This window comes from Rhyacophila brunnea, unplaced genomic scaffold, assembly GCF_057557595.1.
Source record: "Rhyacophila brunnea isolate RB1 unplaced genomic scaffold, BYU_Rbru_1.0 scaffold_4, whole genome shotgun sequence".
Taxonomy (NCBI): Eukaryota; Metazoa; Arthropoda; class Insecta; order Trichoptera; family Rhyacophilidae; genus Rhyacophila; species Rhyacophila brunnea.
In genome coordinates, this window is record NW_028233068.1 from 39,826,907 (window position 1) to 39,853,494 (window position 26,588).

The 26,588-nt window shown below is 28.5% G+C and overlaps 1 protein-coding gene across 2 annotated transcripts in view; it reads right to left on the reverse strand.

Moving 5' to 3' along the window:
• cpx (synaptic transmission protein complexin) overlaps positions 1–26,588 on the reverse strand; it is a 474,353-nt gene that overhangs the window by 99,874 nt on the left and 347,891 nt on the right. The gene's annotated exons all lie outside the window — the stretch shown is intronic.

Genomic DNA, 26,588 nt, shown 5'->3' on the forward strand with positions numbered 1-26,588 from the left:
GTGATTAGATTGAGAATATGATTAAGCTATATAATATTTATAGATACATACACCTAAATAATTATGCGTCACTAGTAGCTATATGTCATTTTGATATTTTAAAGTCGCCAAACCTTTTACTTGAAGAAGAATGTGTATAAGGTATTAAAATGGCTATAAAAATAATATAAAGTAAAAAATCTTTTTATAATATGATGTTTTTCAGATTAGTACCCACCTATTGTATATTTAAATACTATGACAACTACAAAATGGTTTAAATGAGATTTATTTTGAATGACATTTAAATAACATACCTACATCAGATTGAACAAACACTGAGTAATAGCAAACAAGCATTCAAATCAATCAGTCGCCAATCAATATTTGTACATAAAACATACACATCGCTTTATTTTGATTGTTAGTTGAAAATGCGTAAGTATTATTGGCTATAATGGCTGTATTAGATACATACATGTAAAACTCATCAAATTCCGATAGAGTTAGTTCGACGAAAATCGAAAACAATTTTATTTCGAATGGGTAAGTTCATAGACTGTTTTTTTATATAAATAAGTATAATGGTAGTATTACTAGATATTTATATTGATGTGCTTTTAGGTATCGTTTCTATTTGGCCATTTTATTACATTTGATAGAAGCTATTATTTGCCTTTTGATTCGCTAATAATAACGCCAATCTTCAATAAAAGATATTAGCATCCAAATGAATTGACGCCGCCTAACGAATTTAAATTAAACTAAAATGATTAATTCGCTTTGAGTGGGGAATATTTCGAAAATGGAATATGAGCATGCCTACCAACCGTGTTACGAATATTACTAATTCGAGCGGATGTCAATCTTGCGCCGGGTACAAAATAAGGGGCACGAATGAAATTAAATGAAATTTAATAATATATGGCAAAATATCTACACCAACAATCGTATTGACAGAATAGAATACTACGCTTAATAGCTTATTTACAACTTAAATAATAAAATGTTCATCAAAACAGCATAATAATATGCATATTACAGAGTATCATAAGCACTTGAAATGTATTATTTTAAATATGATAAAAAAAAAACAATTAAAAACATACTTATTAGAGAAACCATTAAACATATTGTACCGGGTGAGGTTAGAGCACACATCTCTAGGTCGCTGGATAGATACCGACTCATGTACTTACCCTGCAGATTATATTATCAAATTAACTGCGCTATACGAGGTTTTAAAATTCGGTAAATAGATTTTCACAAAATATTTGGAAACTAGATTTGAGTAAATTGATTCATGGATGACGCCAGGATTATTCAATATTTAGCTTGTAACGTCCTTGCATTTGCCAATAATATATATTTATAATATTTTCAACTTATTGTTATTAAATATGATAAAAAGTTGTTGCATTAATACTTCTGAATAAATAAAAAAAATCTCAACTTTATATTATGTGAAATATTCAGTTATTACTGATTCAATGAGTATAGAAAACTTCCTAACCTGTGACAATGACATATTTACGATGTGTTGATCACTGTTTTACATATTTATATGTAAACATACCTATTTAATTGTATAATCTTTGTAAAATATAAACTTTTTCATTTCTTAGCCTCTATAGTCAGTCTATTATAAAGAACATAATAATATATTATGTTGAAAAGTTGCGTTTATTAAATGCTTAGAAGAATATTCGATGAATATACGCAATTAAAAAAAATTGAAGAACATACTTACTGATCTGTTAAAAGTTTCAATAATGTTTTTTTTCTTTTCTTACAATGTCGAACATAATATTATTGCAAACCTTTATCATATTTTCCACAATGAGAAATAAAATGAATAACTACAAGTAACAATTTAAGGAGGACCGCAGAAGTGCACATATAAAGAGGTTCTCTTGCTGCGCAGGGTCTGTAAGTGACGCAACTTCTAAAGTATTCTATTAAGTGTGGCATACAATTAATAGTAAACCAACGTTTCCTCTAATATTTTAATTATGTGTGCGGATCATAGCATACATAATTAAGCAGCAAATTTATATATGTGCACAACTTGATCATATTTTTTTTCGTAAATACATAAATTTGTTAAATTAGTTGCGGTCAATAGAGATTTTTGTTTTTTTTTTTTTAAACATAAATGTAAATACTAAAATAAAATAACATGGCGACATTCATCTTATAAGAAGAGAGTTTGTGAAGGTTGGTGTAATAAAATCGACTGTGTTTAGGAAAAAGGGCGTAACCCTAGATTTTTCGAAAAGTGCTTTTATTAGATATTAACAATGTATACAACTAAATAAACGTTATATAAAAAGGAAGTAAGCCGGAAATGCCGAATTATGATCTAAATTCAGGTTTTAATTGAGATTAATTTATTTTTAATTTATGGAAAATAGCATTTATTCTCAATTTTAATGATTTTTCTGTAATAACTTCTTTAATTACTATTAGATCGAAAATATATAACACTAAATCATCAATCATCATGTATTAGGTGCAGGGTCTGTGCTTTTTTATTATATTAAACTAAAATATCTTAAAAAACGTTTTTTGCCTCTCCTGAAAATTTGTTCTGTGAGGGTTACGCCCTTTTTCCTAAACAAGGTCGAAATGTTTATTTAATGTTTGGTCAATTTGCTTTCTATAAAACTCCCGTATGTAAAGGTTGGAAAGATTTGAAAGATAAGTGCACACCTTGGAAGAAACGTTGAAGAAGACGGTATCAAAAGGCAAGAACGATTTTCCAGAACGTTGACTAGACTATTATTTGCAATTAATGTCGATCCCTTAATAAAATAATATAAATCCAATCGGTTTGAAGGGGAAACTAAATTGGCAGTCGCTGATATAAATAGGTATATAAAATAATAATGTTATTAGGCAAATTTATTCGTGACGCTCCATTTGGTTCATTGTTTCAACACAATATTGTATAAATTGGCAACTTTCAATCCCTCGCCTTATTGTTTTGGCCCACAACAGCTTTCCATCAATAAGACCTTGATTAACCTTTATTCAATGACACGACGGAAATATCTCTCACCAGTAGAGCGAGCAAGGAAAGGGATATTAAAATAATTAAATTATTGCATACCTACCCATAAGTGGGGTACACTTTAATTGCCTTCGTATAAAATAATGAAAAGACAACGAATTTATGAGATTATCAAAAGTATACGTTTATTATTATGAAGTTAAACTATCAGATACGTTGGGTATATTTAATTTAAAATTATTGTATACCTACTGTATAATAACAATACATATTATGTGAACAGTATTTTTCTTCTGCATAAAATTATTGGAAAAATTTTCACGTCCCACTAGTTTGTTTCTTAAAAAGTAAGTAACCATTTTTGCTCTAAATCAGATGATAATAATGTTATTTATAAGTGCACATAATATGTTCAGATTATGTACTTAAATATTTTTAATTCAAATAAAACCATCTCAAGTTATACGTATTTTATATTTTTTGGAAAAGTCGATGTTTTTAAAATTAATTATAAAAAAATAAGTAAAAACTATTCATAATTTTTGATATCTTAGAGAGAACTTATTAAACTATTTTATAATAAACCCAATCATAAAATATGAAATAATAAGCAATTGTAAGCTTCATTTTCTATCGCTACATGACTCTAATCAGTTGTTTGAGAATTAATTACCCATTACAGCATTTTGTATATTTATATCAATCATTGAGTATTATTATTAGGGTAGGAAAAGCTTTAGTCAAAACGCATTGATGTAATAGACATTATTTTTTTATAGGGAACATCGATAAACAAATTATTATATTCGCGAAAGGCCAAAATTTAATATAAATTGAAATCGCATAACAATATTCGTAGCAAAATAACATCTCATTACTGCTTATAGAGAATGGGGTGTGCGACTTGTGTACATATTATATTCGATAAGATATCATAAAATATCATTTATAAAGAATTGGTTGTCACTATTACGAATAATAATGAGAATAAAAAAGACTCACTGATGATTATAGAAAGACTATAGGTAAGGCATATATTATACATATTGATAATTTACGTGTCAAATATAAATTATATGATAAAAAAATGTTTCTCTATAGCGTCATCATCGATTCTGTAAATTACTCTTTTACAGTATATAAAGTTGGCATACTAAGTATGATCTTGAAGTATAGTTAATCTTGGGTATAAAAATATAATAAGAGTTAACAGGAAACGGTTCCGAAAACTTTCAAGCGTTGAAATTCTAATCAAAGGAGGAAAACTGAGTTTGTTAATTAATAGAGAAACCCTACATATTTAGTACGCGCTCATGAAATAAAAGCTTCCGAAAAAGGAGATTGGTTATTATAGACAATATTTAATTAACTTATTTGTTGTATTTAACATATTATTATAGAAAAGTTCCTTTATTTTGTTTTTCATTAATTAAATAATTATATGGCTTTACGATCAAACATTGTTACTAGTCATAATTAATTAATTATTTAATAATAATGTTGGTAAACAAATACAACGAAACATTTTTTCTTTACCAATAAACAGCACTTGAATGTTTAAGTGTCATTCTAATATTTTTCAACATTAAGTATATAGATACAAAATAATATTAACACTTCAAGAATTTCAATATTTATATACGTTAGTGCCTTAGCAATAAATAAAATGGACGAAACCGACAAATTTAAAATAAAAAATAATACATATGTCAATATTTAAGAAAATGGTTATAAATTGAAGGATACACTGAAAAAAATATTATATTATAGCAGAGGTGTAGTTAGGTATTTTAGCGTGCAGGGTAGTACCTAACAAAAAGTGCGCTTCTTACGTAATGCAATCTATGAATATGTACTAAGTTTTATGGGTTATGGTTACCATTGATAGAATTAAATAAAACAGATTTAATAACTAATAAAAGTATTTCAATGATTTACGGCCCCCTAAAACTGAAAACAAAACAATATTCCGATTTTTTAATTATGAAGAAAACGCAGTAGATTTTCAATATTTTATTAAAATAAACCAGACGATAGACTAAATAATCGACAACGTAATATTTAGTATTATACAAACATATGTTTTCAGATATTAAACACAAAAACATTTGAATAGCAGTCGATTTTTTAAATGATATAACATTAATTTTTATCATCATCGTTCATTGTTTCGATTCCCCATAATTTGGTGAATTTAGGATGAAAAATTTCGTTCACTTTTTATTCTTGCACGTTGTGTAAAGAAATCAAGAATTCTCACATTATATACATTACTAATTATACATTATTAATGTAGGCATTACATACTTATTTATAATATGTCAAAAACTGTACTTAATCATTAATTAAATTAATAATATTATTTATTTTGGTGATATAGGTAAGTATCAAGTAATTTATGTCATATGTGAATCAAATAACTATCTACTGATTCTATGAAAAGAAAGGGTATTATAATTTTAAATTATAAGACTTTGAATGAAACTTTGAGAGTTAATTCGAGGAATAAAGAAGAAAAAAATAACATTGTCGAAGACGTTTTATAATACTGTTATAAAAGTGTAGTTATTCCAGACTGTAATAAAACGAGCACATAATTAAAAGTTGTACGAACAAAAGTAGTAAGTAATGTATTCTTTTGAGTAATTTAGAATAAGTCTTTTATCTTTGGTGTTCATTCATAGATATGTAGGTGCAAATTCAAAGGGGCGGAGAAGAATAGAAACTAGGCACTTTTCAAAGATCAATTAGCCTCTGATGTAAAATGTTCCAGATACTCTTTCTGTTTTCAATGCGCCAGTACCATTCCAAGATCACAAAGGGAAGTTTCTATTCTGCGAAAGGCAAAACTTAAGTGAACAAATTTAATTTGAGATCAGTAACGTGCATGTTAGCGAGCAACGAAAACGATTAAATGAATATAATGCTGTTGTAACATTATGTTAAAGAAAAGTTAGTAACATTAGAACAATTGAATTAAATGTTACTTTAACTATACAATAAGATGATGGTGTTTGCAAATATAAAGCACTTACTTCAAATAAGGAAGGAGAACAAGTAACAATAAAATTGTATACGTACTCAGATAAGAAAAGCAACACCAAATAAGTAGATTTTCATAAATAATTAATTAACATAATATTACGACATCATTTAGTTGAAGCATGGTTTATGTATGATAAGAAAAAAATAGAGAATTATCATTAGTAGTGATTTTTTAAAACTGAAACCACTTTATTTCATTTAAATTAAAACATAGTAGTTACCTACATGGGTGGTATCAAAATTGTGGATGATTTTCTGGTGGCTATAATTGTAATACTATAGATATCCGTTGCACACATAAGTTAAGCCAGTTGATAAAATAGTTTACTGTAACATTGTACTTTATATTCAATAATATTATTACTTTCCAATATCGGATATGGTTTTGCTTCATAGGTCTTATTAAGTAGACCTTATACTATCACATAAAAGAAAATAGTTAATGTAAAAGTAGGTGGTGTTTCTTAATATTTAAATCGTGTATTATAATAATATCATGTTTGTATATTAATCTTTACAATGCTCAAAGAATTTTAAATCCTGCTAAAAATGATAGTATAAGTAGTGACTTAGAAGTGATATTCCATTCTATAATTTAGTCGATAGCTACTTTATTTATCATATTAACTATTAACTCATATTAGCTATTAACAATGCTACACAAATAATTATTAATGTATTGATCCTTGTTAAGTATTTTGATCACATGAAAGGTCGAGATGTTCTTTTTTATTTACTCTAGTAATAATAAAAAATATGTTTTTCATATAAAGATAATATTATAATAGTGTAATAAAGACTACATTAAAATGGTCAAAAGGTGTCTCTGAAGGTATTTTTGAAGTGATTGGTAGGATGAACAAGATATCTCTCAGATTTTGTCTCTTAATGGAAGTACAGTACAGCACAGACAAGTTTTTTGTAGTTAAAATAAGTCTCGTCAAAGAGCGTGGACCTTCCAGATGGAGAGACATCAATAAGAAAACGACGGAATCAAGAATAACAGAAGCAACAAGATCGCTATGTATGGAAGAAGATTGTTGGTAACGTTTATAATCAGTAACGTCCCGTTGGAATAAGCAAGCCATGCATTGTTTAGGGGTGACAAATTATAAAGGGCGCCAAATTAAAGAATGAACACGATTAACACAATAATTGTAGAAAGCGGTGGGAATTTTATAATTTATACCACCATTTTTGTAAAGAAGAATTTTAGCAAGTAACTAAATTATTATAAATACAGTAAATCTTTTATTTCCAAATGAATTATTATTATTCACAATATAATCGGCGAACACAGTATTATAAATTAATACAAGGTAATGGAATGATTCCTTTAAAATGAAATATGAAGATAAAAATGGAAATTGTGCACATCTTACCTTCTTTTCTTATCTTAGGCTGATACGAAAATATTTTAAGAAAATTTTTATTGATCATTAGATAAAACGAATAAAATCTAAAAGTTATCCCCATAAAAAGCATCTAAATCACGCCTCTGTTCGAATACTTCGTAAAATGGAATTTGGGCGATAATATTATTTCTTTATGGATTTCCTCTGTGCAGAGTGAATTGACTGTAAAACGGAAATATTCCAGCTATGCTCTGAAGATTTTAAAGGAAATTATCTGTGTTATACACATCAAATTTATTATACCTAGCTTTAAGATTATGTACGCAGCGTAATATTAATATTAGAAACGACCAATCTAACAAATAGATTTTTACCATTTACCATTGGTTTGGTTTATATATTGTGTGTAAGACGTTTGAATGTACCAATATGTAAGAAATATATTATGAGCTGCAACAAAATATGAAACATGAAAGATAACTTTTTTATATATTTTTCTATTCTACGAATATTTCACAGGATTTGATAATGATAACTAGAGACCGGATTATATGTAACATAAAAAGCTTATTATATTATAATATAAGCAAATTATCCTATCAAAACAATAGACGCGCGGCTAATAAGTGCGCCCTAAGCGCTGTGCGGCTAGTAGGTTAGGGCGGCTACAACGTCAATATTGTAAACATAGCAAAAATATGCATCATCACTAGATTTTAGGTGAAATATGCAATAACCCGTGAGAATGGGCTAAATATGCAAATGCATGTAATCCGGTATCTAATATAACATTCATTATTGAAGATATAATTTGAAAACATATAAAACAGCTAGGAACGAACTAATAATAATTATTAGTTCCTTGATTCAAAACACAAAACTCGACTGCCAATATAAAAGAAAATTGTACAGCGCTTCATATGTATGCCGACTAGTTAATTTAGTCGTAATTAGGTGGGTTGCAGGTAGCTCAATTGATAAAGCACATTAGTCGAAATCCAATAAATGTGGGTTTGTGTCCCAGCCGTCGTTGTATTTTTTCTAGTAGTAATACAACCGATGTGTTTTTAATTTTTTATTAAATAATAGTCCCAGCCAGAAATTTAAATCCCATAATTCTGGTATTAGTGTTCTTGATATTACTTGTAATCATAGAAAGCTAGTATAGATAAGTATTTTTTTTTCCTAAATTTTCTACTAAAAAAATTCACATGACTATTGAATATCCAGGGAAGAAGTTAGTAATTATGTAAGTAAGTAAGATCCTAAATTTATTGACCTATTGCTGTAATGATTATTTATTAAAGTTTATGCAAAATGGATGTTTCAATTAATTAAAACCATAATAACAGACTCTGTATATTATATACAAAATATAAAAATAAGCAAAATAGTAAGTTATTCTACTGGCTTTAATGTTTCTATTTTTTTCCTTGAATCTGTAATCAGTGTAAATAAGAAATAATGTATTTTAAAAATACGTAAGTAATCTAAGGAAAAATAGGGTGTTTTATTATTGTACGAATTAAAAGTAAAACGCTCTAAAATCCTGACAAATAAAATATACTTTCTGTCCAGAGCAACGCAAGCGTTTTGACCGTAATTGGATTGCGGGCCGAACGGAAAACTTCGATTTCACGTCAATTTTCACAATTTGATTCTGTTTACAACAAAATAGGATTTGCGACGCAGTTGTCTGCCGATTTTTTCTATCCCCGGAATCGTTTTTTAGGCAAATAAAAAAATATAAAAATCTTGTTGAAATGCTACAAATATTTTGCGAGTGAAAATTTATTGGATATTGTATAGCGGTGCGGCAATTTTACCCCTTTACGACATAAGACCACTATTATATAGGTATGAACATGATTTAATATTAAATATATTTTTTGGTTCGTCTCTACTGAATTCATTTATTTAAATTCTGTTCTAAAATGCGTGTAAGAAGATTCATATATATTGTTTATATATAATTATATATTTATAATTAATAAATATCCAAGGTTATGAGTATTGAATAAAAATATATAAAACAAACATTATGCTAATCGATTAAAGTTTTGTACTATTCCATTTGAGTCGTTTTTGGCGATCCAGGTTTCTCCCTTTGGCATCTTCAGGCACTATGTGCACTAGAATTCCATTCCTCATTTCATCATTAGAATTTAAATTTAAATTCCATCAAGTACTTTCGGTCGATGGTATAAACATTATACATTTTTTTAAAAATATAATATATAACAAATAGACTACGTTATGTAATGAAAGAAATTAATAATATAATTATTTATACCTACTATTATTTTTACTACATATATGTAGACTTAAATACTATTGTAAAGCTAGATGATTTTATTTTATATTTACAATTAATTAAAGTAAATGTCTGTCTATATGATAATACTAAAAATAAGCTAATCATGAAATTAATGTCATTTTGGAATTATTTTATTTTTGTCAACATGCGAATCTTATATTGCAATAAAAGTTGTAATTTAATTCTATATAACTGTAAAATTGGGACGTTGTGGTGTGGGAGTATTTTTAAAATTCTCGTTATCAGTTAAACCTCGGTTATACAGACCTTGATTATCCAGATTTGTATCGTATAATTGAATTAGATTATATTCGTATAATATAATATATTAGTAAAATAGTGAATTGTTAGGTAAAATATATTTTTCAGATTATCCGGACTATTTTTATCCTCGATTAATCCAAATAATCGATGTTCTGCTGTAATTTATGTTATCGACAATTATTGTTATAAAACAACTACAAGAACCACTAGTTGTCTATAATGTAATCATACTGATACGTCTTGTTTGTGTTTTATATTTAGACGAGTACTGATTTATCAAACAAAACTATAGCGTAACACTAACATCCCTCTCCTAACCAGCCCCTTAATTATTAAATAATTTGTCTCGGGTGTTGCTAAATATACTCACAATGGAATTTTGAGTAGGTACCTTTTCTGGAGGAATCATAGGATTGTATAAGTTTTGTAGCAATGTCTTGATTATGCCAACTTAAAGTCTAACATTCAATTTGTTCCACATAATGATTACGGTAAAGTTTGAAGGGTATACATTAATTGTAAAAAAATACCAAGATGATTAAATTAAAAAAAATATATCATTAAACAGACAAAATTGTAAAATTTTATAGAATATTATTTAATTATTAATTTATTGAATAATCTGACATATATATGTAAATAAATTTGTAAATGACCGAACTTCTTAGGTGATTTTATTTATAAATCCACGCGCGAGAAACGTGAAGAAGGTCCTTCAAAGACTAGAGTTCCGCTGAAACAAAGCTAAATGATAAATTGTTTCCTGACGTTGATAAATTGAAAGCAAAACTTTTCGTCGGCAGCCTTCGGAATTTCGCGGCCATGTTTTTCCTTTTAATCCGTTTATCTGCCTAGTTTTTTTTTTAAGTTTAACATTTTCATTAGATTATAACGATGAAGAGGTGACATAATAGTATTTTTTTCAGAGAGCTCGCTTCACCGGACGCGGTATCGTGGACGCAAAATTTAATAAGAACACTATCAATCAAACGCTTTATTTTGAAATCGATGGCTATATGCTACATAACTACAATAACTAGAATAATACTTATAAAAAAATGGGCGAGTTGGAAAGAATTTGATTCCATATTCAAATTTTAATGGAACGATAGTCAAAAATATTAGAATATGAAAATGAAAAGACATCTGTGATAACTAACTAACTAACTGGTGACAGTACAATTAATAAATGATGGTTTTTTAAATCACAAAAGTTTTACCCAAATAATGCAGTTTATCGATTTACAGAATTTAACATACTGTCAATATTTAAGTCATTTTATATATTTGAATATGAGAGGTTGAGCATAACAAATTTTATAGGTAAAGCAAAAAATGGCGATATATATCAGCGGTGTCAATAAGGTCGATCGCCGAAAATATTTTATTTATATATTCATAATTTGGAAGTATAGTGGGATTTAATTTATAATACATATATCTATTATCCAGGAGGCAGTAGTGCTATAAAATATATTATGTTTTTAATAAATATTATATATTTGGTATATATATTAAATATATATTATTATTATTATATATATTATATAAATAGATATTATTTTTATATTTAATATATCATTACTTAGGGCAGTGACTCGTTTCGTAGGAGTGGTTTCTAAGAAGATATCACTACAAACTATCAAACAAAATTGGCAAGTTTGTCAAGCCGTTAGCTATTAATCGTATGAATAATAATTATTATCGATTTGTATTATTTTTTGTTTTTCTTTTCATTCGTTTGCTACACGCGAGTTAATCGAATTTTAAATCTTGACACATTGAATAGTCCACAAAATATATCTAATATATTATACTATACGTCCTTAATATTATAAAAAGGATTTTTCTTCTCCAAAGTAGATGTTATGTAAAAATTAGTTGACAGCCCTGATATATAATAATATCATCTAATTATTTTATTTAAAACTCACGTAAATTTAATTAATATGGAAATCATGTTATGTGGAAACAAATTAAATTGCTAAATAAATGAATAACAATAGAAAACAATAAAAGAATTTCAGTTTAATCTCAAAATAAAAAAAAATACGTTTTATTTTAACCCAATTTACTTCTCAGATACACATACATTTTCAATGTTCAGTGAGGTAATCCAACGGTATATCACGAATAAATCTCTCGTAAATTTGATATATCCGCCAAAATTTCTTGTAGGAATCGCTTTATAAGGATCCGCAATTGCGTTTAGTGCGATATTTCAGGATGCTTTCAGCGAATATGGAGCATTATCAACCGTAGGCTCGCAGAAACCACGCGTATATTAATATTAATTTTAGTTATGGCACCTAATATACCAACCCGACCCAACGCCTATCTGTAGGAACAGATGATGTAGGGGGAAAACTTCAAAGACGTGCATTATAATAGATTTTAACAAAGTTCATTAATTACTCACATTGGCCAAAGTCACTACATACCTACGTTAGTATCGGTGCTTTTAACATTGGTTATGCAGTAGTTATTTGTACCTACCCGTAATAATGTATTAAATTATTTATCATTTTCTATAATACAAAACCGTGATATTATGACAGAGAATATGTCATAAAACTGTATAGGATATATGATGGTTTATTTATAAAATAGAAACACTTCCAGTTTAGTATTTATTCAGAGTTCACAGAGATTAATCAACAATAGCAGAGAATACTTCAAACGGTACACGAAAATAGATTACCTGGATAAGATGACTCGCTCGACCAAATAACCAGATTTACCAAAGAATTGGTTCAGTTCTGGTAGGTATCACATTTGACAACTAGATAACCACATTTAATACTACAAATAAATGTCGATAGTGTAAGGTATTTAGTTTCAACATAGAGGACCTGTATGATCAAAAGGGTCAGAGCTTATCAGATTTAGCTGACTGGCTATAAGATTGTGAGTAAAAAATTTTAAGAGTTAATATAAGGTTAAATCCTAATCCAGCTAGATATCGCTTGCGTTGTTAAGTCAATGTGCAGCGTCATCTGTGGGTCTCTTTTTGAAGTCATGCCGCTATATCTGTGGTTTTTTTTTATATTTCAGGATAAAGACCATTTATCACAGTGACAAAAAAACACATGCGTAAGAATATTAATAAATTTAATCAAGGTATCATTTAAACCATTGTATATATTATAAGGGTCTTGCCACATTGAGTGGAATTGCGAAAGCAGAAATAACGTTTACTTTATGTAGGAAAAATGAGTCATTATGAGGTTATTTGTTTATTTTTAGATGTACACCTTATCACACTGTCGCTCTGTAGATTATCTGCCTCCATATGGATGGACTAAATCAAGAATGTCAAGGGTTTTCTACTAAAACAAATCCTGCATAGAGAAGTCTGTCAGATGGTCAAATCACTATGATCATCAGTCATAAGGCATCAATGAAAGAGACGAAACCTTATATGTGTAAATATTCCAACAATTCTATACTTTATTTAATCGATCATTATTTAGGTTGTAATACCATTATTGAGACCAAAGTAACCTTTAATAATGGTATTTGTAGTTATTGATTAAATAAAATAAATTGGCGAAATTAAAAGTTTAATACATTAAAATATTGTGAAACGGAATTATATCAAGTAAATAGGAAATCGATTATTTTATTCATATATTATGTATGTTTTACAGTTTGAGATTTAATAACATTTGTGTTGAAATTTGCTATATATTAACGACTGAATAATAATTATAATTAACAAACATTGAAAATTGTGTATAATATATTTAATCAAATAGGATTTCCTTTATGTCAATGTTCAGAAATTCATAGAATGAGAATATTAGTTCACGTATTATTCAAAAGTTTGTTGATACGGATAAAAATAAATATTTACCATTGTAGTAAGTATTTTAACGCTCGAGTCCATGAGCAGGTGCGTCAAACTTTGGTAGTGTATTCATGAGTGATGTGTGAAATTATCGTGAAACGTTGAGCAATATATTATATTATATAATATAGAATATAAATAAATATAAAATGAAATTGATCGATAGTAGTAAACTTATACTGCGAATTTTCATCGCGGCTATGTAAAATGACACGCCACTGTCTCCGCTCAAGTGTACATGCATATTTCCATTAGGGTGTACACCGTTGAGTGGGAAAGGGTTTCCTTCCACTTTGTTGTCAGTAATTGGGTTTCTCTCACTCGATCAATGATTGATCCGCAATTTAAACGAGGACACGTGGTGCCCCTATCTTTATTGAAAACGATATACTATTGTTTTGTACAACAGTCACCTAGAAAAGAAGGATCTCGAAAGATCTCTGAGGTACATACGAACTTAATTCACATAAAATGGTGGTGAATAAACATATTTCAAGGTTTTGTCCACCAAAAATACGGAAAGATACTATTACTTTTTACCAACTACTAGCAACTCTAGATTAATGCAAAAAAAATCTTTTAAAAATATGGTGGTTAAGCGTCTCCGCAAGAATGAACCACCAAACGCAGCGTTTGACCCCCTCCCATCGCCTGTCGACTCTTCCACCGTAGGAAATGCAGAAACTAGTGGGAATGGTATGCCTGTGGTAGAACGGCAACAATAGGTAGCCAGTCTAAAGCTCATTTCCGACAAATAGCAAATTGTATAGTTTTATCCGAAACGACAAATATCTCATGTTTTATGAATAATGAAACTCAATTAAAGTATTGATTAGAATAAATTACACTAATGTTACATTTAAATATACCTATCAATAGAGATCCTCATAAAAACCATATGTCATACTAAAAACTACACAAGAAATAGGTATTTGCTTAGAAATAAATATTACCGATTAATAATACGGAATAAATGTCTGCTTATGAAAGCGTGGGTGTCGATTTCGAGTCTTAAATGATGCTATTACAACCTTTTATAAAAATTATATCTATATAACATTACGTAAAAATGATTACAATATTAAAATATTATAATTGGAATAAATAGGTCATATTAAACAAAACAGCACAGCGCAAATCAAAATAGTATGTCACAGTGGAATTTACGATTTGATAGTTTCCAAGTTTGTTATGGAACTTTGTATTGACGAGGGTTGTTTTTCTATTTATCATACACAATCAATTACAAGGCCTAAAATGAAAAAAAAAAGATTTAATCTATTGAGGTGAGTAATATTAAAAATATTATTTACATATTACACATAATCAATTTCGAAAGAAAACAAAATAAGTATAGCATTAATGATATACATAATTTTCAGAAATATTAAGAGGCTGATAGCGACAGATAGATAATTTTATATCATAAAAGTGAGGCTTTATCAAAACATTGTATCTAGACACAATGTTTGGAGTACCAGACCGTACCCAAACTTTATTAGTATGTATAGTCATCGCATTAGCATATATGTGTACCGAATTAAAAGTCTCTGATATTTGACGTTAGAGCTTTTAATATTATTTAATTGATAAACAAAGCTTATGATCAGCGATAAAACTATATTTGTATATTATGTTAAGTTAAATACATATAGAGTTAAGTACACATTTTTTCTAATTTAGTCTTTTTAATTAAAACATCACCATTATTTAATAATACACGAAAATTCTTACACGAATGTTTCTGTCAATTAGCCATATTCTTTATTAGCAAGAGTGGTAGTGCTTATGGACGAAAAAAATACAAAACACACGCAAGTCACCGACAAAAGAAAAATCCGAATGTATTAAATTTACGCACTTCACAATTTTACAATAAATTAGTGTATATTTTTGAATGTAGTTAATTCAAGTAAAGAAAGTTACTGTCATAATGATTTGAATTGTGAGATTTATTGTTTAATTACTACCTATTTATTAATTTAACACATTTTTGTGATGTCATTGCTTCATAGATCCACTCTTAGAATAGGATTAAGCAAGTACTTTAAGTTAAAGAGTTTGGACTGTAATTACAAGATTTTTGAGTTTTATATATATCGATGATTATAACATTCTTATTATAGTTAAATAAATTAGTAATAATTGAAAAGGTATTATTTTATAGGTTAGTTCGTTGAAAGATTGCGACCTAGTTTGACGTTTAATTATAATATGTAGATAAACTATTTTTTGGATTTTTTTCATTATAAAAAAATCTTGTAAAGATCTACCATCGTAAGCCGGTCAAATTTGAAACTAAAATTGTCTATCGAGGATAAATTTGTTACAAATGCCATTTAATTTTACAACATGTTTCTCGAATTATGGATTGCATAATATTTGTACAGAAATCTACTACCAATAAAAAATTATAAATTACCATTTTTTTTGTTAGTTATGGTAATATTCTCAATGTCATACTAGCGCCCTCGCTGAAATGCCAATTTATGATGGTAGATCTATAACACTAATGCATTTTATCTCAGTATAGCACATGTCAATAAATATATGATTTTTGTCATATGATGATGATGTTTTATATAGCTTAAAAGATGTCAACATCTATTACTCAAAAGAAACAGATATATTTGTCTAGGAACGTTGTTTAATTCTGAATAGTGGCTAATACTGTATACTTCATTTAACAAAAACTAATTATAACTACGCCATTCTATACTATTATACCAGAAACTTTAACATACTTATAAGTATGAAAAAAAAACTTTATAGGACATCAATAGGTAACTATTAGTTTTACGATTTTTTCGACTTTTATAATTAAAAAGGTTTTATTCATCGTATTTAGTTCAAAACAAGTTATTTATTATCACCATTATGCATAGATGATATAATTTGCTTCAAATTGAGAAGTAATAAAACTATGTAGATATATGAAGGTTAGAGTAGTCTAACGTATTTATTGGTATTAAATGGAATGCATAATAATTATTGATGACAATAATAATATACATGCAAAAGGATGATATTGCAAGAACTTTTAGAGAAAGCCACCGCAAAGTAATATTTATTATATTCAGGTACAAAATACGTAATTTTTATAACACTTTTTTTAAAGGACTACATAATAAAATGTAAGTATATAAAAGTGAATAATGATATTATTTACTTTACTGTCAATATTAATAATCACCATTATGAATAGATATTATAATTGGGTTGAAAGTGAGAAGTAACTATGTAGGTATGAAGGTTAGAGTATTCTAAAATATTTATTGGTATTAAATGGATATAATAAATAATAGACATGCAAAAGGATGATATTGAATGAACTTTTAGAGAAAGCCACTGCAATATTTATTATATTCAGTTACAAAATAAGATATTTTTATGACACTTTTGCTTAAAGGACTACATAATAAAATATAAGTATGTAAAAGTGAATAATAATATTATTTACTTTACTGTCACGTAGGGTTACAGTTCGTTCAATTAATTACTAAGAGTAAAACTGGACATGGCAGAAGCACCACTGAATGAGAGTTTTTTTTGCTAGTACGAAGGCTGTATTCCGCACGAACAGCTGTGTCCTTTCAAATAGAGTTAAGGCGGAAGTTTCAGACTCACCGTAAATTCAAAAGCTCGTTTAACAAATTCAATGAAAATTGTATTGGCACCATTTTACGTTTCCATTGGAAGCTGGAAGCTTGTTTACTTTTTAATTACTGAAAATAATCACGTTAAGACTTTTGCGAAAATGAGGCTATTTGATTCTGTATCCACTAGGATACAGATAACACTTGAAATGAAAGAATACGAGTTCAAGTCAGTGGAGTAGAATGGTAAATGGATTATTACACACTACTATTATTATTTGAAGTTAGATTGATAATATCATAATTTTTTACGTACATTAAGTACATTATGATGTCCCGATTAGTTTTAAGTGATGCGAAATATGAAAGATCCTGAAGGATGCCTTATTTTAAATATTGTAACATGAATAGCATGGAATAAACGTTAATGACGATATTATTGCCAAAAATTAAATCTGATTCAACAATTTATATATTTCCTATTATTTGATAGTGCGTTACTGCAAATATTATTGGAAATTAATAATAGGAAATGGCAATTAAAGGTAATATCGAATATTGCAGAATAGAAACACAATATTCAAATGGTTTATTATTTAGTACCTACCATATACATGAAAGCCCAAGAAACAAAAAACGGTAGTCCATTTTTGAAAAATGATGGAAAGTCAAAAAAAAATGTCTTTTTTTATTTCTTATGTGTATTTTCAGAAACGTATTCTAAAATTTTATTCGTTGTTATTACACAATCAACATCTTAGAATATTATAATAATAATTAATATAAGAAATAAATTAAACATTTTTATTGAGTTGCCAACAATTTACGACACTTCCGTTTTTACTTTCAAAACCATCACATATTTTTAACTTCATAATAGTGTCCACATTTGAAGATCGAATATTTTTAATATGTGAACACAAGTTAGAAATATTTAAACAACAATTCAATAACTTCAATAACTTCAATAACAAAATTCGAAGAATTAATAAAAAGTTCGTTATTGAGACTACTTAATATGTTGTAGTGTTAAATTTTTAAATGTTCAATTAATAAGTATATACTATTTTATTTTTACCCGGACCGAAAAAGATAAACACAAATATTTTGGAAGAATGGACCAGATAATTTTGTTTGTGACACTGTAATCCAAGTAATATTATTCGAACTTTCTCGAATTATCTGTCAGAAACGACGACAAACTCGAGAAGTCTTCTCGCGACTTGAGCGGCGAGAAATAATTTCGCTAAATCAATTTAGATCCAGTGCGGAAAATATATTTATATAGAAAGAGGGATTCTAATTTTCCCCGACGACGTCAAAATGTGCGCAATTATTTTTTATTATTAAATTTCACCGCCGCTTTATGTCTCACTCTCGGAGCAAGTGGTTTCGGGTAAGACCCGCCCTCGGTCCCCAGTCATTTCTATTGAACTCTCTGCATTATATCTACATCATTCATGCTTTACCAGCGACACGTGCGCAAACGATTCTGATACATCATCATCATTATCAGTTGTAGTCAATCCGCAGCTAATCTCTGGCATGTTCTACTCTTATTTATATATGTAGTTCTTTCGCTGACACGTATTTAGTTACTAAAGGACTAAAATTATATCTCACGAAAGAAGTATGTCTCACACCACACTCAGTCTTAATCAATCACAGGATGTTTATAATATGTAAATCATCAGATTTTTTTTACGATTGCAATGTTTCAGAGGCAATTAGAAAAGACTAAAGACATCACCCACTTAAGTGTGATGGGACTGAGTATACATAATTTGAAGTTAGTGTACATGGGGGAGACTAGTACAGGGGAGGTAAAATTAAATTTGGTAGTAATTTTCATTATTAAATCAAATTTAATATTAAACTGCCGATCCATCTACATAAAAAGATTTTCATGTAAATAGTATGATGCTAAAAAGTTCTTGATTAGTACGTGAACCTATCAGGTTTCAAAATGTCCGCAGTGTTTCGTAATAATAATATTATGTATTATCATTTTATGACTGCATTTTGGCAGTGGTCAGCCACTCGCTGACCTATATAATATATCACATCACGTATTATTGCTTGCCACCTTATCCATTGGGTTCTTTTGTTGTTTTATCATTATGTCCAACATGCAAACTTATAATATGTATGCCAAGTTGCTCTATTATTTATTACTTTTGCATTATAAAGATCTCATATTTCTCAGTAAGTACTATAGTTATAAGGAAAAGGCCTATTCTTACTCTTTGCAATGTTCAAATTTTACCAAATGTTGTTATTCTTAATTTAAACAGTAGTCGAAGTAGCTCAGTTAAAACTCCACAAAACTCTGTAATTCATTGTATGCCTATATTTTAATATATAGGTGATGGAGAGTTAGTAGTCCTTTAAACCTAAATACTCGTTTTGGGCATATGGGAGGACACTTTTGAAGATACTATTGAGGTGCCATTACTAGTCAGCTTGGTTCTGTGGAAAATCTTGTCACAAATACATCCATAAATAGATAGATGTAGATGTTGACCCGCTCAATTTATGATGATTGATTTTCCACTTATAAAGTAAACAATTCACATAAAATAATTTGTTTAAAAAAATGTGCATGCTTTGTGACATTTCAATTATGAAAACAAAATGCTACTTCACTGGGCTTGACATTTTCTGTTCGGGCTCTACAATTAGTCATTCTTTCTCTCGTCTGACATTTAACTAGTTTTTTTATATATTTTTATGAGTCCTTGTATGCGGACAATACATTAAGGAGTCGTTTATTTAATTTTTGATAGAAAGATGATCAAAATTCACAAAACGGTTATGAATTAATTATTCATTGAAATTATTTTTTTTGATTTATTTTGTTAATTTATCTACTAACTATAGTTACTTAATAATATTAATTTTAAAGTGTGTGTCTGTTTATTCGTTTCATTATACCTAACCCTAAAATACTAAACCAACATTAACAAAACTTGAAAAGCTTATAGGCTACACTATTGGTATCGATGTAGTAAAGTTGTATCTTGATATCTCAAAATATTCCGAAGTTAAGACGTTAATAACGGATTTAAAAAAATTCAATACATACAATACATTTATAAACATCAATAATAGGTAAAGTGGTCAGATATTAGAAATATAGTGGTGAGGTTAAATTTGAATAAAGAGTCGCGTGCCTGTATCCAACCATTGTCGAATAAATTACTTAAAACAATTCATTACGAGTTGGTTAAGTATTCAGATGGCAGTGTTGGAGTGGTGAGATGAGGTGTGAGTAGAGGTCTCGTGCTTAAACCATTGTCTACCTCATTGATTTGAAATATTTTTTTGTATATTATTAGTCTATTTTTCAGATATTGCAGGTTATTTCTTATGCAATATTAGGTATTCAAAAGGATATTTATTATATTACTAATTTGAGAATTGTTTTAATTCGTACTAAAATAAAAATAGTTTACCTATGTAAAGTAAAGCATAATATAGGGAAGATTATATTCGCTTATTATTATAATAATTTGAGGATTGAAACTATTAGCTCAACTAATCGAGCAAATACTGCTAATAGGAAACTAACAATCTATAATATAAAAAAAATGCTAATATACATTTTTAATGTAGGAATAAATAAAGCGTCGATGAATATTTTTGTTGAGAAACGTCCTATATAATATTATGTAAGTATGGCTGTATGATTTCAATGGCCTTTTGGCAAAACGAATTAAGCCCAGCATCATTATAATTCTTTTGGTCAATAATGGGCAAGCACTCCGATCGCGATAATAATAGAATAGTTGATTGCCGCTGCAATAGATTGAGGGTCCTCCGGAATGGTAAGAGAAGGGCTCTTTGTGGGCCTGCAAATTGAATGAGAAGAAATGGAATCTAAGTGGTAATATCGCCAAGAGAAAAAAACCCGAACAAATGGGAAATAAACGACTGTCAGATACCTATAAAAATTCCGCCATAGATCGAAGGCTATTGTCGTTATATTGAATGTGAGAAAAAGAGCCTACATATTATTATGCATACTACTATTGTCAGGAATTTTCAGTATTCTTGGAAGATAAGTATCTGGTAATATAAAATGAACGTTAAAATACTTCACACAAACTCGTATATAAAATAAGTACCTACTTTATTTTTTTTTACTTAAGACATGCAAGTTTGAAGAAATAGCAGTTCAATTAATAATTTTCTTTTATTTATAGTAACTTGTCAACATTATTTATAATATACCAAGACCGGTAGAGTAATACGCCATCATTTATTGATCTGAATAATTTGGTTTTCATAATATAACTGTGGAAAGAATATTTAACGAATATAATATGAATAATGGGACTCAAACTTATCTTTAACAAAGGTTTTACAAAAATATGTATTTTCTATAGTAAAAAATCTAACATTCTTAAAATATTATATACCTTTAATATTCAGTATCTGATGAGAAATATAAATAATTTGAATACGTGTATTAAATAAGGCTCTAAGTACCGAAAAGTAGTATTGCCTGTAGTTACAAAATACCGAGTCATTGCAGTAAAATTTCATGAAGCAGACCTTTTGAAAAATGTAGTTCTACAGCGTGAAGCAATCACGGCAGCTTCTATAATTTTAGGTATTAAGAACTCGCAAGTGTCAACACACCATCGTCAGCTATTTTATATTGAATGCCGTTGACCACTGTAGTGCTACTTACACCATTATAAATAAAACACGCCAACGGACTTACAACGTCGACAGGTTTAATTATTTTGCTTTTTTTTTTGACTTGCTTGAGGCACTTAGACTATAGTTGAAGTTATTGGCGTTGGTATGTAGAACATTTTTCTATAAAAATGTCAGTTTTTATTATTTTGGTACATAGCGCCTTAATTAATACACATATTTATTTGTTGTATTATTATTATTTTTAACCCGTCGTCAATATTATTGTAATTTTGAAACTGGATGGTGTTATAATGGTACAATGTATAACTGTATTTTAATAATAAAAAGTTGTAAATATTCAAATATTTTTTAAATATATAATAAAAAAATTGTTTCTACGATAGTAAGAATATCATAAAGTAGATGATCTATTTACCAAACTGAGAGTAGTACTAGACTCAAAAATTGTAATATAATATTGATGATCATTTAAGCATTAAAATGATCAATATATTAAAAAAGAGAGAATGTTTTGAATCGAATAGAGTTGATTTAAAAACGTATTTAACAAGCACAGGATAATAATAATATTGACTTTTCTTTTGTGTTCGGAAACGTACATCTATTGATGTTGAATGGATGTAAAACGAGTACACTAATGGAACACCCCAGCGCCACCAGCGAGGCGCGAAAAAGCTCATTCAAATTCAATTAACGAATTCGAATACCGTTTCCCTCCGATTTTTCCCGCTCTATTTTCCCGCTCTATTTTCCCGCCTGAATAAGGTGGATTTAACATAAAGGAAGAGTCCCCTTTAAATCAGAAGTACGGCTGAAAAGAATAGACTGTTGTCACTAACTGACCAATTTAAATTTTAGTTGGGTTACGCAGTAAATTTTTTTTTTTTCAAAGAAAATAAAATATGACCAATGATAAAATACTGAACCATTTAATGAAGTTAAAGATCAGTTGATAATTTAGTAATATATTATAATGAAACATTGTCATAGGAAATACAGTTTTATCACGAATATTTAAATGTAGATACTATTATATATTTAGGTTCCCACCTAATGTCAACTGGTGAAATCAAATATTTACTCTTATATCCAATATTCTTAATAAATGAAATATGTATTTTTTAAAATTGTAAGATATATAAAAATGATATTGAAAATGATTTATTTGTTTATTTTCGGCTCATGAATGATGATGAAATTAAAATTCTCAATAATTTTTATCATCTTTCTATGAAGCAATCTGGCCTAAGAATGAATCTTCTTATAGTCTTTTAATATAATTTGTTTTAATAATATAATGAAATAATGTAGTAAGTTAATTATTACAAAATCAGAAATGGTTCAAAAGATCTTGATTTTTTTCTTCTTCTGAATAACGTTTAAATATATCTACGACCATTTTTGTTACTTACATATATATACTTGAAAAATTATGTATGTAACTGTAATTTAATATGACTGAAAAAATTCGTTTTTGGCAAATTGAGTTATGTATACCTGCAAACTCCTATCATTGAGATCTTCAAGATATTAAAATATGATATGTCTAGGTCTTATAGGTTGGGGGAAATAAGTTGTGTCAATATGTGATATGTCCATTGTTTGAATGTGTTTCGAAGTGAAAATTTGTTCTCCTGAACAATTTAGAAAAACGGAAATAGCGTGTTTTGCCATCTTACTACAGAATAATAATTGATAATAGACAGTACATGGGGTTCCACATCCAAAAGCCTGTCCTTTTTTTTTGACTTAATGTCTACAAATGCTGAAAAAGCAACTTCACATAGATATGAAGTTGGAAAAGGCAAGATGTATTTCAGGACTTTCTCTGTTAAAACTGGATACACATGTTGCATTTTGTAACCAGAATGATGTAAAAGTGCACTCCTTATAATTATTTTTCAGAGAATCTCAAGAATTTTTAAGAATTCAAGAAAGCTAATTCCAACAACTGCTCTTCTTCTGCATGCGATAAACCGTCTAGCATAGACGTTGTATTGATGTCGTATTAATACTTGTTGCACCAGGCGTACCCTCACCAAACTCTTTCCGTATGCCAGAGGGTACGCGTACCACACCTTGGGAAACACTGGATGACACAATTTGGAAGTAGGAGAAATATATCTTTATATTCTCCATAAATGATTGTTATTATCAGAGAAATGGACATAGTATACATTTTTTCTTAAACAAAAAATATGTGGAACAGTAGTTTTGTATCTTAACGCAGATATTATAATCATAATGTAACATTAGATTATTTTGTGAATCTGTTAAAAATTAGTAATGAAATATTACAGAAATACAGATGCATGACAGTAATGGAATTTACCTACCACTAATAACAATTATGAGGCACCAGTTGGAGATATAAATGTGTACCCACAAGTTTCTGTAAATAGTTAAAATAATGAAAAGCTCTAAATGAAATGTGAAATACGAGAACGATATACCACATTCTCTGCGCATGAAACCTCACAAAGCCTGACTAGACAAAAGCTCCGTTCGGTGCCTATCTCGAGCTTTATATATACGATCTCACCTGTCCGAATCGCTGCCGATCAAAAGCCTTCACAGTCTCAATTAACAAAGCTTTTCTTCGGACTAACACATCATCTCTGGTGTTGTAAAGTTTATAGAATCTGTTTCACATCACGTCAATCGGTAAAGTTTGTATGATAAAATATAATTTTGAGCAGTTAAATTAATGATTATAATGTATATAAATAAGAAATTAACAATAATATATTATTATCTTGTTAATTTATTATCCGATGCATATTTTTATAGTCGGAATAATAAAATTGTTTCCGCATCGTTTTTACGGTACTGGCCAGTGGCCAATAATATAATACTATTATTTCTTTCTTTAGTTTTTTTCTGTACTATAAAAAGTCTCGGATGACTTTCTTTTCTGCATATTATATATATATATATATACATGTATGCATATAAGTATTTTATTATTAAGCCATTGACTTACTAGCAGACGCAGTATTTGAATAATAAAAAAATTCCACCTAAACGACTCATTGACTCATCGACGCATTGTTTGCTAGTTATCCTGTTAATGTGTCCATTAAATATTGCCATATCAATATCAATATAAATAATATATTTTAAATGCCATTGAAGAATGAATTCTATCCGCATCGAAATAAGGTTGTATATTGAAAATTTAAATTTATTTTTGTTTGATCTAAACTGCCAGCATGCAAAATTTGTAACTACCTATAAATTTTAATATCAATGACTTAAATTATAACAAAAAGATGCCTTTTATATTATTATGTAACTTTTGATGGTATGTTTCTTGTCAGAAAGCTTGAAAAGCTTAACGTTTCGAAAAATCCCTATGCTAAAGTCATTATTTAGGACTCATTCTTCCGCGAAACGTAATGAGAAATGCAAAGCTGCAGGCAAAGGGATGTCAAAGCGAGCAAGCACGGTGAGATCGTGCCTTAAATGCCAAAGATAGTGAACATTGGACTAAAGTGACGTCACTTCCGGTGAAGCTATCGTTCTACCTGTCAAGATAGCGGAAGCGGTAATATTGATGCTATTTTAAATACAGCCTTATCGCTCGTCTATCAGAGTTTGCGTAGCTCTCACATGACACCTTTGATAAATGTTTGCCGCAGAGAAAGATAAGTCTGGTAAGAGATTAAGCGCATTGATTACTAAGTATTTAATGAATTTATATGTACAATTGAATTAACTGAATGATATGATAATGTAAAACTATATTAACATACACTACTGTTTTTCAAACTCACTAGTCACTACATAGTTTTTGCTGGTGTAACAAAATTTTAAAGATGAATTATTATAATATTGATTGATTATAGAACTTTTATTTTTAGCTTTTCAGTTTTTGAATTAAATAATATTTTTGGCTTGTCAATAATATATACATAATATCTTATTATTTCGGACAAAGATATTGAAAGAAAATAAAATGATATACTATTTTGATGTACTGTACCTATCGCATATAGTACTCAAACCAAAAAATTATAGTAAAAATACTACAGGACGGTTGACAAAACTCTGTAAGTCACTAGTTAAATATTTTCAACCGTATACCTTTTCGAATCCTTTGCGAACTTCGGTTTGGGAAACATCGATAATAATTGCAAATTATTAAAAGTTATCACGAAAATTTAAATACACAACAATATACTAAAATTGTGTCGGATATGTTATAGCAATAATTGTCATGATATTTGGTAAATTGTAAAAGCTTCATAAATATGCCGATTAGAAAATTCCTGGACATAATTTATGAACCTAGTAGAATTCAAACACTTTTTGATTGATGACCGAGGGCTCTTACCACTGCTGAAATATTAAGCTTTCAGGTATAATTTATTTACTAAGTTATCTGAAGTAGTTTCATATGATGTTAAAAATTGGCTACCATCTTTTAAATTTAAATTGAGATATTGATATTAACAAATTAATTCATAGAATACGTCAAGATCAACTTCAAATTTAATTT